At 38.5% G+C, this 14,003-nt stretch overlaps 1 pseudogene across 1 annotated transcript; it reads left to right on the forward strand.

Moving 5' to 3' along the window:
• Positions 1 to 1,099: 1,099 nt before the first annotated feature.
• Positions 1,100 to 7,588, forward strand: LOC117613039 (annotated as a pseudogene). Its single transcript, XR_004583650.1, has 6 exons — positions 1,100 to 1,132; positions 1,795 to 1,968; positions 2,079 to 2,219; positions 2,323 to 3,778; positions 4,682 to 4,796; positions 5,453 to 7,588. The product of XR_004583650.1 is annotated as a DNA-directed RNA polymerase V subunit 1-like (transcript).
• The last annotated feature ends 6,415 nt before the right edge of the window (positions 7,589 to 14,003 follow it).

Genomic DNA, 14,003 nt, shown 5'->3' on the forward strand with positions numbered 1-14,003 from the left:
CCATAGTAATGTAGATCATCCCTGTTGTTACCATACCATGTAAATGCTTTTCTTATTTGATCTGGAACTCTGCATGCCTTCTGGATTTAAGAGCCCTAGAGATCATGAAAATTTCCAACTCAAAAGAATTCATAAATCAAAATTAAGTTGTTTACATGGCATAATCATATACAATGTTTACTTTGTTGACATCAATTTCCCCTATTGTGTTTGAAAGTTTACCTGTGGCTCCACATTAGAACTATAAAGATAGCCTACTTAACAATTTAAGCTTACTTGTTTGCAGTGAACATTGCTCCTTTCATCATTCCTGTGCAGAAAAAAGATCCGACTCCCCATGCTTGATGTTCTTCCTTCAAGCAACTGATGATTTGGAGACCACTACCACTTTGCAATACTATGCGGACTTGATTTGCCCTGTTCTTTTAGAAACAATAATAAAAGGTAGCTTTAGAGTTATATGTAAAGAGTGCAAAACTAATTTATTATTTGAGTTCCCTTTGTTTCCAATGGATGTTGCTCTTTTCATTTGTTTTGCAACTCACATATATAACAGAAATGTTCCTAGCTATTATATGCAATTTGTATGTTCTGATTATGGCTGTTTGTTCACAGTCTCTCTCAGTCTCTCTCTCTCTCTCTCTCTCCCCCCCCACTTCTGTGTTGTACGTATCCCCTTTTTATTAAAGTTGCTGTCGAAGGTTTATCTTTAGTTTTTTCTCAGAAGTGGACTCCTTATTTACCATCTTTCTACTCTTTTCGTTTTAAAGAAAAATTTAGTTTCTTATTAAAAATATATAAAAAAGTATTGGAAAGTCTAAGTACTGATTCTTGGAAAGTCTAGCTTGTCAGTTGTTGTATGGGTTGGAATTTAAATTAGGAGAGACTTAATGAAGCTGAAATAGGGGAGTTTTCCTCTATTTATTTGATTGAAAATCCTTCATTGTGTCCAGACCAGGGTGATAGAAGGGCTTGGAAATTTGAATATTCTAAATCCTTTTTATTTTTCTTGCAACTCCTGTCTTTACCTTTTTTCAACCGATCCCAATTGATATGAAAGACTAAGGGCCCTAGTAAATCCTTGTTTGGTTAGGTGCTCATGGGATGGTCGTTACTTGTGACAATATCCAATGTAAGATCTGGTGTTTCTGGTGTTTAGTCTGAAATTTTCCTCGTGCAAATGTTGAACGGTCTGTTTTGTCAAATCTGGTGTTTCTGGTGTTTAGTCTAATATGTTCCAACTTAGTCTATCCAATTTTCCAATTTTCAAATGAATCAACCTTTTTATCGTTCTTGTTACCAAGTAGGGTAAATTCAAGTAATAGTGACATTTTTGTGTTGGGATGATATTCTGTTGCTGCATTGCTTAGAAAATTATCAGTCTTGGTTTCCAGTAGCTTCTATTATATCCGTGTAATACGCTTCTCTCCCGTTGGAGTGTTTGACTTTCTGGACATCTCATTCTTCATACAATTTAATTCTTCACTACCCTTTCTTTCTAGTGGGAGTGCTTTAGCGTATCAGTTGTGTTTAAAATTGTATGTTTCATATGCTTATTAGAGGGATTCAAATGACTAATCTTCATTAGCTGTGGACCTCCTTTTAAAATTTCAATCTTTGCGTAATTGTGTGGCTGTATTTCTGGTTCCCTCTGGCACGCTACCGTACATCTTATGAAATTTAACTTTTCTAGTTGTCAATGAAAATTGGAACATATTAGACTAAGTTTCTGGGTGATTTGAGATACTTATTCTACTTTTCAATTAAGAATACATTTTATGATTGATTACGCAGCGCCTCTCAACGGCAGTGACAATGATGGCAAAAGGTGTTCTGAAAGAGCATCTTATCCTCCTGGAAAATAGCATGACATGTGCAGGAAATTTCGTGGGATTCAATTCGAGTGGGTACAAAGCACTATCTCGGGCATTGAATATTCAAGTACCATTTACGGAAGCAACACTGTTTGTAAGTAATTGAAATTTTTCGTCTAATTCTGTGGAAGGGCATTTACTTATAGTTACTGGTTAAGATGAATTACAATCACAACTGATTTTAGTACTCACATGTGGTTGTAGACACCAAGAAAGTGTTTTGAGAGAGCAGCTGAAAAGTGCCACATGGATTCGTTGGCAAGCATAGTTGCGTCATGTTCCTGGGGTAAACATGTTGCTGTGGGTACTGGCGCGAGGTTTGATGTCCTGTGGGACAGAAGAGAGGTATTTCATAATTTTTAATGCACTTGTGAATTCTCAGTCGTATTAAATTTAGTCTTATCTGCTGCTAATGTTTCGCACCATTTAAATCTTAATTTTTTTCTAGGTAGAATTGACTCAAGAGGGTGGACTTGATGTTTTCAACTTTCTGCATATGGTGAGCACTGCAAACGTAGAAGAAGCAACTACAGGAGCTCTCGGTGCAGAAGTTGATGATCTAATGCTAGTTGATGAAATGGCAGATTCAAGCTTCTCGCCAGAACTCAACTCCAGCTTTGATAGGCCTGTCTTCGAAGATCTTGTTGAATTTGATGATAAATTAGGAGATCTTCCCGAAAAATCAAACTGGGAAAAGGATTCCTCCTTCCACACTGATTCTAATGGGGGGAAAGACTGGAGCATCGACAAAAATGTGGGAACTGTGGCAGTACCTGACGTTTGGTCAAGCTGGGGTACAGAGAAAGGGAAAACACAAGATAGCAACTCAGCAGAAGCCCAGTTGGATTCCAAGAAATCCAGTGTTTTGGATACCTCGTCTGCGTGGGGGAAAAATCCAGCAAAAGAAAATACGACATCTACATGGGGGACAACTACGGCAAGTGAAAATGATTGGTGTGGTAGAGGGGTAGGTGAGGATGATTCTGTAAGCTTGTCTGGGAAGAAATCTGGTGTTTTGAATACCTCATCTGCGTGGGCGACAAGTGCTGCCAGAGAAGATGCTGCATCTGCCTGGGGAACAAATCCAGCAAAAGAAAATACCACATCTACATGGGGCACAACTACGGCAAGTGAAAATGATTGGTGTGGTAGAGGGGTAGGTCAGGATGATTCTGCAAGCTTGTCTGTGAAGAAATCCAGTGTTTTGGATACCTCGTCTGCGTGGGCAACAAATACTGCCAGAGAAGATGCTGCATCTGCCTGGGGGAAACAGCCAGTGAAAGAAAAAGCCACATCTACATGGGGCACAACTATGGCAAGTGAAAATGATTGGTGTGGTAGAGGAGTAGGTCATGATGATTCTGCAAGCTTGTCTGGGAAGAAATCCGGTGTTTTAAATACCTCATCTGTGTGGGCGACAAATACTGCCAGAGAAGATGCTACATCTGCCTGGGGGGAAAATCCAGCAAAAGAAAATACCACATCTACATGGGGGACAACTACGGAAAGTGAAAATGATTGGTGTGGTAGAGAGGCAGGTAAAGTTGAACCAGTAGACTTCCAGCCTACAAAACCCCAGGATGATTCTGCAAGCTTGTCTGGGTGGGATTCACCTACCAGAGATGGGAATTCTGGTGAACGAAATCATCAGTGGGGACAGCATCGTGGAGACCAAACAAAGAAAAGTCGTTTTGAAGGTGCAAAGAATTGGGTTTCAAGTCCTGGGGAATGGAAGAATAAGAACCGTCCTCCTAAGTCGCCTGGAATGGTGAATGACAATTCTACCATGGGTGCATTATATACTGTAACAAGACACAGATTGGATATGTTCACTTCCGAGGAGCATGTTCTTTCTAATATTGAGCCAGTTATGCGCTCCCTCCGAGGATAATGCATCAATCTGGGTATGTTTTCTATCTATGTACTTTCTTAACAATTCGGACCAGGCAGATCAAAATAATGGATACTTTTCAATTTTCTAAAGGAGAAATGATTCTTATATAGGAAGACCAGATGTTTTTTGTCTTGCTAAGTGTCTTATAAGTAAGAGTCCATTTGAAGTCAGGGGAATACTTTTAGTTTAGAGTGACAAGAAACTAATGATTTGAATAATTATTTATTAGTGTGCAATGTTCTTTTGTGATTTGGATGGAAAGGAACAGTTTGACTCAAAGCCAAAGTTGGGCAGTTTGTGGACTATTTATGAGATATGGCTAGACTTTGGGCCTCTCTATGGGCTTCAGTCTCATCTGTATCATGATTGCCCATTCTTTCTCTTAAATTTGGAAAGGGAAGCAAGCTGCTATATCGTAGTTGCCCTGATTGTACTTTGGGGCTTTTGCTCTGTTTTCTGCATTGTTGGACGCTGTACTGTCATACTTTTCTTTTGGTTTCTTATAAATTGTAGGCTTTGTGCAGTGTATTTTCTGGTCTTCTAGTCCGCTTTAATTGTACTTCCCATTCATATTAATTTGCATGTTGAAGTCTGAAGTCTATTTTTACATAAAATTAATTATAACAACTATAAAAGAAAGACATCTAATAAAGTGATGAATGTTACATATTACATTGGACTTTCCTTTGGAGATGTCTTAGGGATATCATATCTTCACTGATCTCCATATGAAACAATTGATTTCATTTTTGGACATTATCCAGTCACTTTGCATATGTTATAGCTTCGTGCCGTGTTGTGCAACTGTTTGATATTTCCTTCCCTTTTTGAATATTTTAATTGTAGCAATATCTTTGCATGGTGTTCGACAATGCTGTAACTTAATTTCCGGTTTTTAAATTATTTTATGCAGGTACAATGATGGGGATCCACTGTCAGGTGACGATCAATCGTTTGTACTTGATAATGTCTTCAATTACCACCCGGATAAAGCAGCTAAAATGGGTTGTGGAATTGATCATCTCACAGTATGTTCATCTACCCTGTTCTTGCTTAACTACGTTTTATTTGGAATTATATTTCTGTACACATTTGATACATTGGATTAAGAATCTGTGACTGATTATTTTATTGTTATACTGATTATTCTAATATTCATTTTATTTTTTATGGAAGCTGGACATTTATACGGATTTTCCTAGATTGTCCATTGAGTATAAACTCCATGTGTATTGTTGCATACCTAAATTTGTTCTGGAGCTCAATGGAAATTTTGAAACCTTTTTTTATTTCAATATTTATCATCAGCAAAGAGCTGTTGCACATAGGGAGTTGATTCAGATGGGGTTTAGTCAGAAAAAATCATTTTCATGTATTTTGGTTTAGATACTCACGCATGGTACCAGGCTGCTAAGGTTGGTGATCTAATTCTTCAGGTAAGGGGAATAAATACTCGTCTTTAAACATGAATTAAGACTATGGTTCATTTGAAGGGGTTTTTAAGTCTGGGGACAAGTAGTGATTGGGAAGTGGTTTTCTTTCTTAGTACTTGGAAAACATATCAAGGCTGGAATGTCCGGTATTGTTTACCTTTTTTTCAGGAACCACTGTCTTGTAATAACTGCCAATATGTGTCTTATTTTGTAAAATATTCCACTAATTTACACCGCTATTGGTATGACAGGTTAATAGGCATGGTAGTTTCCAGGACAGCAGATGCTTCTTTGTTGTGTCAACAGACAGTCGTACGGAAGATTTTTCATATTGGAATATGTAAAATAATTAACTGCTGTCCTCGTCTTCTTACAGCTGCTGGAAACTCTTCATCTTCCAACAGTTGTATTGTCTTGGTACTGTAAAAACCTTTATTAATTCTAACGACTGTGAAAGGCTTGCCTATATATGCAGCCTGTTGTACTGATATCTATATGATGAATAAGAATCTCAAACTCCACCGGGGACGTAGGCTCAAAATTGCCGAACCTCGTTAAACTTGTGGTGTTCTGTTTTCTTCTTTCTCTGATTTCTACATGGGATCAGAGCAGGACCTTTGAAAATCCTGTCTCTGTCTTCTCAATGGGTGAAATTCTTCTGGGAGAGCTTTTGTCTTTTCCGGCGAATCCGATGGGAATCCCAATCTTCACCTTTGTTCAGTTCTTCTAAATGGATTTAACTATATTCCTTGGTCAAGAGCTGTCAGTTTGGCTCTTGGAGGAAGATCGAAACTTGGCTTCATCAATGGAAATATTCCTGCACCTGCTGTTGATGATCCAAAGTATGAGGATTGGTTGTACAAGGATCAACTTGTCATGTCTTGGTTGCTCAACTCTATGGAGCCTCAAGTTGCTGAGATTTTCAGGTTTTTTAATTCTGCGCAACGTCTTTGGACTGCTGTCAAAGAAATGTATGGAAATCAAAATAATGCAGCCAGGATTTTTCAACTAAAGAAGGATATCGCTGGGGTATATCAAGATGGAAAACCTTTTATTGAACATCTGGGAAAGCTTAAAGGCATGTGGAATGAGCTAGATCTTTACAGACCACATACTGCTTATTCAGCCACCCTTCTGAAAAGGGCTGAAGAGGATAAAATTTTCCAACTCTTGGCAAGTTTGGATCCAGATTATGAAGACTTACGCAGTCACATTTTGATGAGTGCTGAAATGCTTTCTTTCAATACTGTTTGTACTACTATTCAACGAGAAGAGGTAAGGAAGAAAGTCATGAATGTAGAAACCAAATCAGGCGCTGGAAGTTCTGAATCTAAAGCTTTTGTAGCTGGTGCTAAAAAACAAGCAAGCAAAAATTTCAAAGGAAAAAAAGGCAATCTGGAGTGTAGTCATTGCGAACAAAAAGGTCACACCAAGGATGGGTGTTGGATTCTCCACCCTCATTTGAAACCAAAATTTGGAAAGGAAGGTAAGAGAGAACAAAAACACAGTGCCAATCAAGTTTCTGCTGCTGATGATTTTGAAAAATTTACTACCAACCCTTCAGCTTTTCTTGGTGAGTTTGCTGCGTATCTCCACCAAAAAAATGAGAATCCCAATCATAAAATTGATGCAAGTGTCTCTAATAATGCTGGAGCAAATCTAGCCTCAAACTCTGCTCCTCTTCTTGGACAGTTTGCTAATTTTCTTCAACAATATGGAAAGTCCTCTACTTCTGATGTCTCAGGTATTGTCAAAGCCTTTGTGACTGCACTTATTTCTAGCGCTATGTCAAATGTTTGGGTTATAGATTCGGGAGCCACCGATCACATGACGAATAAAAAACAGTATCTTTGTGATTTTAAGAATTTCACTAAGGCTTACTTTGTCTCTGTAGCTAATGGTACTGATGTCTCAGTTTTGGGCCAAGGGAAGGTTAAATTTCTTGGTACAGATGTTGAGTCTACTGCCTTATATGTGCCATCGTTCCCTTTTCAGTTATTGTCAATAGGAAGACTGACAAATTCCTTAAACTGTGATGCCATTTTTTCTCCTTTTAATGTGATTTTTCAGGATCGAATTACCAAGAAGAAGATTGGTGAAGGTGTTTACTCAAATGGATTGTATCTTCTTCATCATTTTCCTAACAACTCAAGAGGGCTCCAAGTCAATTCTCTCCCAAATCGTGTTTTGTGGCATCAACGTCTGGGACATCCCTCTGAATCTGTTTTGTCAAGCTTATTTCCAGCACTAGATAAGACATCCCAAGATTGTGAGATTTGTCATTTTTCAAAGCAGACACGTCTGCCATTTAGTCATTCATTGTCAAAAACCACCAGACCTTTTGAGATTGTTCACTCAGATGTATGGGGGCCAGCACCCTTAGAATCTTTTGATGGCTTTAAATATTTTGTTATCTTTGTCGATGATTTCTCTCGGACTACTTAGTCATATTTATTGAAATCAAAGAGTGAGGTTGCTTCTGTCTTCAAAGAGTTCCATTGACTTATAATGAATCAATTTTCAGCCCAGCTTAAAGTTTTAAGATCTGACAACGGTACTGAATTTATGAATAGTACCCTTTCACAATACTCAAGTTCTTATGGTGTAATTCATCAGACAAGTTGCATCGGCATATCCCAACAAAATGGGGTGGCAGAGAGAAAAAATTGTGATCAACTTGAAAAAATGCAGTCGCTCATGCTACAAATGAATGTTCCTAAGAAGTTTTGGTCTCAGGGAGTTCTCACGGCAGCCTATGTGATCAATAGGCTTCCAAGTAGAGTTCTTAACTACAAATCTCCTCTTGAAGTTCTCAAAGGAAGGAAAATTGATCTTTTCCACCTTCGTATCTTTGGCTGTGTTTGTTTTGTTCATATTCATGGATTACATCGAGATAAATTTGACTCAAGAGCAGCTAAGTGTGTTTTTATGGGTTATTCTTCAACACAAAAAAGGTACAAATGCTATGATTCAAGAACCCGAAAGATCATTATATCTCGTGATGTTGTGTTTGATGAAACATGTTCCTTCTTTGATGAATCCTATGGAAATAATAGTCAGGGCTTGATCAAGTGCCTTTGCCAATTGTAGAAACAATTGATGATCATAGTCCTACAAGTGTTCCTTGTTCTCGAGATATAACTTCCAGCAGCGAAGAAACACCTTACAACAACGAAGGTACTCCTTCCGACAGTGTTCAAACTGTGAGCTTATTTCTACTCTTCCTTCTCTAGTTGCACCACGAAGAAATCCAAGTCGAGCATGGAATCCCCCACCAAAATTCAAGGACTATGTCAGTTGTGCCACTCGATATCCAGTTGAAAGGTATATTACCTACGCTAATGTGTCTCGATCCCATGCTTCCTTTCTAAGCAAAATTTCAAACTCTTGTGAACCCAGCTCTTTTCAAGAGGTAAAAACCCAATTGATTTGGCAAAAAGCAATGAGAGGAACTTAAAGCTCTTGATGAGAATCAAACCTGGAGTATTGTTAAGTTACCCAAAGGGAAGAAAGTGGTTGGTTGCATATGGGTTTATAAGACCAAGTTTAACAGCGATGGATCCATTGAGAGACACAAGGCAAGGCTGGTGGCTAAGGGGTTTACTCAAACTTTTGGAGTAGACTACAAGGAAACTTTTGCACCTGTAGCAAAGATGAACACAGTAAGAGTTCTCTATCTGTTGCTGTAAATAGTGATTGGCCTTTATTTCAAATGGATGTGAAGAATGCCTTTTTGCATGGAGAATTAGAAGAGGAAGTTTACATGAGCTTGCCGCCTGGTCATCCTCAAGAAAAACAAGGAATGGTTTGTAAATTGCACAAGGCTGTCTACGGACTTAAGCAATCTCCACAGGCTTGGTATGCCAAATTAAGTTCAGTTCTTGAAAGTATAAATTTCAAAAGAAGTAATGCAGATTCCTCTTTGTTTGTTAAAGATGGGCCTGCTGGAAGATTGGTGGTACTTATATATGTTGATGATCTCATTATTACAAGCAGCAATATGAGAGAGATTCATAAACTCAAGTCTTTTCTTCACAAGAAGTTTGCTATTAAGGATTTAGGGTCCTTAAAGTACTTTTTGGGTATTGGAATTGCCTCCTCAAGCAAAGGTTTATTTCTTAATCAACACAAGTATGTGTTGGATCTTCTTCAAGAAACTGGTATGCTAGAAACCAAACCAGTCATTACCCAATTGACTGCAAGGCCAAACTTGGTCTCAATGAAGATTTGTTAGCAGATGCTAGTTGTTATCAAAGGCTGGTTGGGAGGATTATTTGTCTTACTATTACTTGTCCTGACATCTCTCACGCAGTAAGCTTAGTAAGCCAATTCATGCATTCTCCTCGATCAACTCACTGCAAGCAGTCAAATGGATTCTTCGTTACTTAAAGGGTTCCATTGGTCGTGGTATTTTGATGAGGAAAAATGGAAACAATCAAATTATAGGGTACTCAGATGCTGATTGCGCAGGGTGTCAAATTGACCAGAAATCCACCACAGGATATTGTACCTTCGTTGGAGGAAATTTGGTCACATGGAAGAGTAAGAAACAAAGTGTCGTTGCTCGTTCAAGTGCTGACGCCGAATACAGAGCCATGGCTGCTGTCTCTTGCGAATTAATTTGGGTCCAAGGACTTCTCAATGATTTGGGCTTTAAAGACCCACATCCCATGACTCTCTTTTGTGATAATCAGGCTGCCATTCACATTGCTTCCAATCCAGTGTTTCATGAACGAACCAAGCTGAAGAAATAGATAAAGGGAAATAAGGAGAATAAGACACACAGAATTATAGTGGTCCAGCTACTTGATATAGCCTACGTCCACTTGAAAGAGAGTTGTTTGCTCTTATTCATCATAAGAATTACAAAAGGTTCAGTAGTACATATATATATATATATATGTAAAACTCTCTTAGTATGCAGTCCCAAGAAGACTGTTCTAATTCCAATATAGTGGTACAGTTGAGAACCTTGGTCCAACGGTAATATAGGTGAGTATTAATCAGAGCAATTATTCCAACATTCCCCCTCAAGCTTGTGCGAGAATATTGATCGAACCAAGCTTGGACAAAAAAGACTTTCAAATTGAGCTAAGGAGAGCCCTTTAGTGAAGACATCAGCCAATTGTTTGTTGCTTCGAATAAAGGCTGTGCGAATAATATTGGATTGCACCTTTTCTTGAACAAAATGACCATCTACTTCGATATGCTTCGTTCGTTCGTGAAAGACAGGATTCGCAGCGATATGGATTGCTGCTTGATTATCGCAAAACAAGGTCATGGGTTCAGGATCTGTGAAGCCCAAGTCATTCAAAAGACTGCGAAGCCAAATTAATTCGCAAGTGAGAGAAGCCATGGCTCTGTACTCGGCTTCGGCACTAGATCGAGCAATGACATTTTGCTTCTTACTCTTCCAAGTAACTAGATTCCCTCCAACAAAAGTGCAATATCCAGTGGTGGACTTTCGATCAACTGTACATCCTGCCCAATCGGCATCTGAATACCCAATAATATTAGTGTTCCCATTCTTTTTCATTAGAATTCCACGACCAGGGGAGCCCTTTAAATATCTAAGAATTCTCTTGACAGCTTGCAAGTGGGTGGTTCTTGGAGCATGCATATGTTGGCTGACTAAGCTAACGGCATGAGCAATATCAGGACGAGTGATGGTGAGATAGATAAGCTTGCCAACCAGCCGCTGATAGTAACCAACATCTGATAACAATTCTCCATCAAGGCCAAGTTTTTTCTTTACATCTATGGGATTGGCAATAGGTTTTGTCTCCATCATTCTTGTTTCTTTAAGTAGATCAAGGACATATTTCCGCTGGTTAAGAAATAATCCTTTCCTAGACGCAGCAATTTCGATCCCCAAAAAATATTTTAAGGATCCCAAATCCTTAATGGCAAACTTCTGGTGAAGAAATAACTTCAGCTTGGTAATTTCTGCAAGATTACTTCCAGTGATAATAATGTCATCAACATATATAAGCACTATTAGTTTGCTACCATTCTCATCCTTAACAAATAAAGATGAGTCAGCAGAACTCCTCTGAAATTTTACACTTTCAAGAACAGAACTTAGTTTTGCATACCAAGCCCTTGGTGATTGCTTAAGGCCGTAGATAGCCTTGTGTAACTTGCATACCATACCTTCTTGTTTTTCTTGAGGATGTCCAGGAGGTAAGCTCATGTAGACTTCTTCTTCTAACTCTCCATGTAAAAAAGCATTTTTAACATCCATTTGGAAGAGAGGCCAATCATTGTTGGCTGCAACTGACAAAAGGACTCTCACAGTATTCATTTTAGCAACTGGAGCAAAAGTTTCTTTGTAGTCAACCCCAAACGTTTGAGTAAACCCCTTTGCAACAAGCCTGGCTTTATGCCTTTCAAGAGAGCCATCACTTTTAAATTTAGTCTTGTAAACCCACTTACATCCAACTGCCCTTTTTCCTTGTGGCAATTTAACAATACTCCAAGTGCAATTTTCGTCAAGAGCCTGAAGTTCTTCCCTCATAGCATCTCTCCAAACGGACTGAGAATTCGCTTCTTCAAAGGAAGATGGTTCACAATACTTTGAAATGTTGCTTAAAAAGGCAGCATGAGACAGAGATACATTTGCAGAGGAGATGTAGTTCTCTATAGGATACCTGGATGCAAAAGTAATGTAATCTTTCAGTCTTGCTGGCTGATGTTGTTCTCTTATAGGATTGCGTCGTGGTGCAGCGATGACATTAACTTCAGACTCACCATTTATTTCAGTTTGAACACCATTAGGACTTTCAGCCCTATGCTCATCATTATGCTGAGGAAAAAAATTCTCATCTGGAATATCATTTGATGAACAAGGAAATAAATCTGTTTCTATCAATGGTAATGGAATACCATTAGATAATTGTTCCCCCTGAGGATTATTCTCTGAAGTCTTTTCAAAAAAGGATTTGGATTCATCAAACTTGACATCTCGTGAGATCAGAACCCGTCTTTGTTTTACATCATAACATTTGTAACCCTTTTGAGTTGTGGAATAACCAAGAAAAGCACACTTAATAGCTCGAGAATCAAGTTTGTCACGGTTTGAAGCTTGCACATGAACATAACACACACAACCGAAGACCCGTAAATGAGAAATCAATCTTCCTTTTCTTGAGAATTTCCAAAGGAGACTTAAACTTGAGAATGCGACTGGGTAGCCTATTGATTAGATATGCTGCTGTAAGAACACCATGTGACCAAAAAATTTTTGGAACATTCATATTCAACATAATAGACCTTGTCTTTTCAAGAAGATCACGATTCTTCCTTTCAGCTATTCCATTTTGTTGGGGAGTTCCAACACAACTTGTTTGATGCATGATACCATAAGAGCTCAAGTACTGAGTCATAGAGCTATTTACGAATTCGGTGCCATTATCAGTTCTTAAAACTTTAATTTGAGAGTCAAATTGATTCATGACAAGCTTGTGAAAATCCTGGAAAACAGAGGCAACTTCACTCTTTGATTTCAACAAATACAACCAAGTTGCTCGAGAATAATCATCAACAAAAATGACAAAATATTTGAAACCATCATGCGATTCTAATGGAGCTGGTCCCCATACATCGGAGTGAACAAGCTCAAAAGGTCTACTTTTTTGAGTTACCAATGAGCTAAAAGACAACCGAGTTTGCTTTGAGAACCGACAAACTTCACAGCCATGAGACGCGTTATTTAAGGAGGAAAACATATTTGATAGAACAATATCGGAAGGATGACCGAGACGTTGATGCCACAAAACTCCATTTGGATAAGAACTGGCTTGGAACACCCCTGTTGTAGATTTTGAGGGCATTTGATGTAAGATGTACAAGCCATTCAAATAATGTCCTCTACCAATCGTCCTCAATGTGACTCGATCCTGAAAAATCACATCATGAGGGGAAAAAATAGCATTGCAATTTAGAGAATTAGTTACCCTTCCAACTGACATGAGCTGAAATGGAAAGGAAGGCACATAAAGAGCAGCAGAGTCAGTTTTTGAATTAAAAAATGTAATCCTTCCTTGACCCATCACCTGAACATTCATACCATTTTCCACAGAAACAGATTGCGTCTCCGCTGATGCCTTGAAGTTATGAAGATTATTCTTTTGATTTGTCATGTGATCGGTAGCACCCGAATCAATGATCCAAAAATTTGAGTTTGAAATAGATATTAGTGCAGACATGAAGGCACAGAAAATACCTGAAGCCACAATTCCATCAAGAGGAGAATTCTTTGATTTGCCCAAATGTTGAAGAAATGACGCAAAATGGCCAAGAAGAGCCGATGGATTTGTAGAAATATTTGCATAAGCATCAGTTTGACTTGCACCACCATTCTGAGTTATATTTCCAGATGAACCATGTTGTTGAAGATAAGTAGCAAACTGACCAAGCAAGGCGGAAGGATTTGACGTGAAATTTGCCATGATATCATTGGGTACATAATTAAAACATACAGCAGCATTGGCTTCAGAATTTTGTGAACCTTTATCTTTACTGAATTTAGGCTTCAAATGTGGATGGAGAACCCAACATCTGTCCCTGGTGTGCTTCTTTTGCCCACAATAACTGCAAGTAATATTTGGTTTCTTACTTTTGAATGACTTGCTTTCTGACATTTTGGAACTTGAGACAAATGCACTAGAATCTGAACTTCCAGCATTTGTTTTTGTTTCCATGTTCATGACTTTCTTCCTGATTTCTTCTCGCTGTATTGTTGTGAACACGTTGTTCAAGGAAGGTATCTCAGCACTCATCAATATATGACTACGAAGATCT

This window comes from Prunus dulcis, unplaced genomic scaffold (assembly GCF_902201215.1).
Source record: "Prunus dulcis unplaced genomic scaffold, ALMONDv2, whole genome shotgun sequence".
NCBI classification, from domain to species: domain Eukaryota; kingdom Viridiplantae; phylum Streptophyta; class Magnoliopsida; order Rosales; family Rosaceae; genus Prunus; species Prunus dulcis.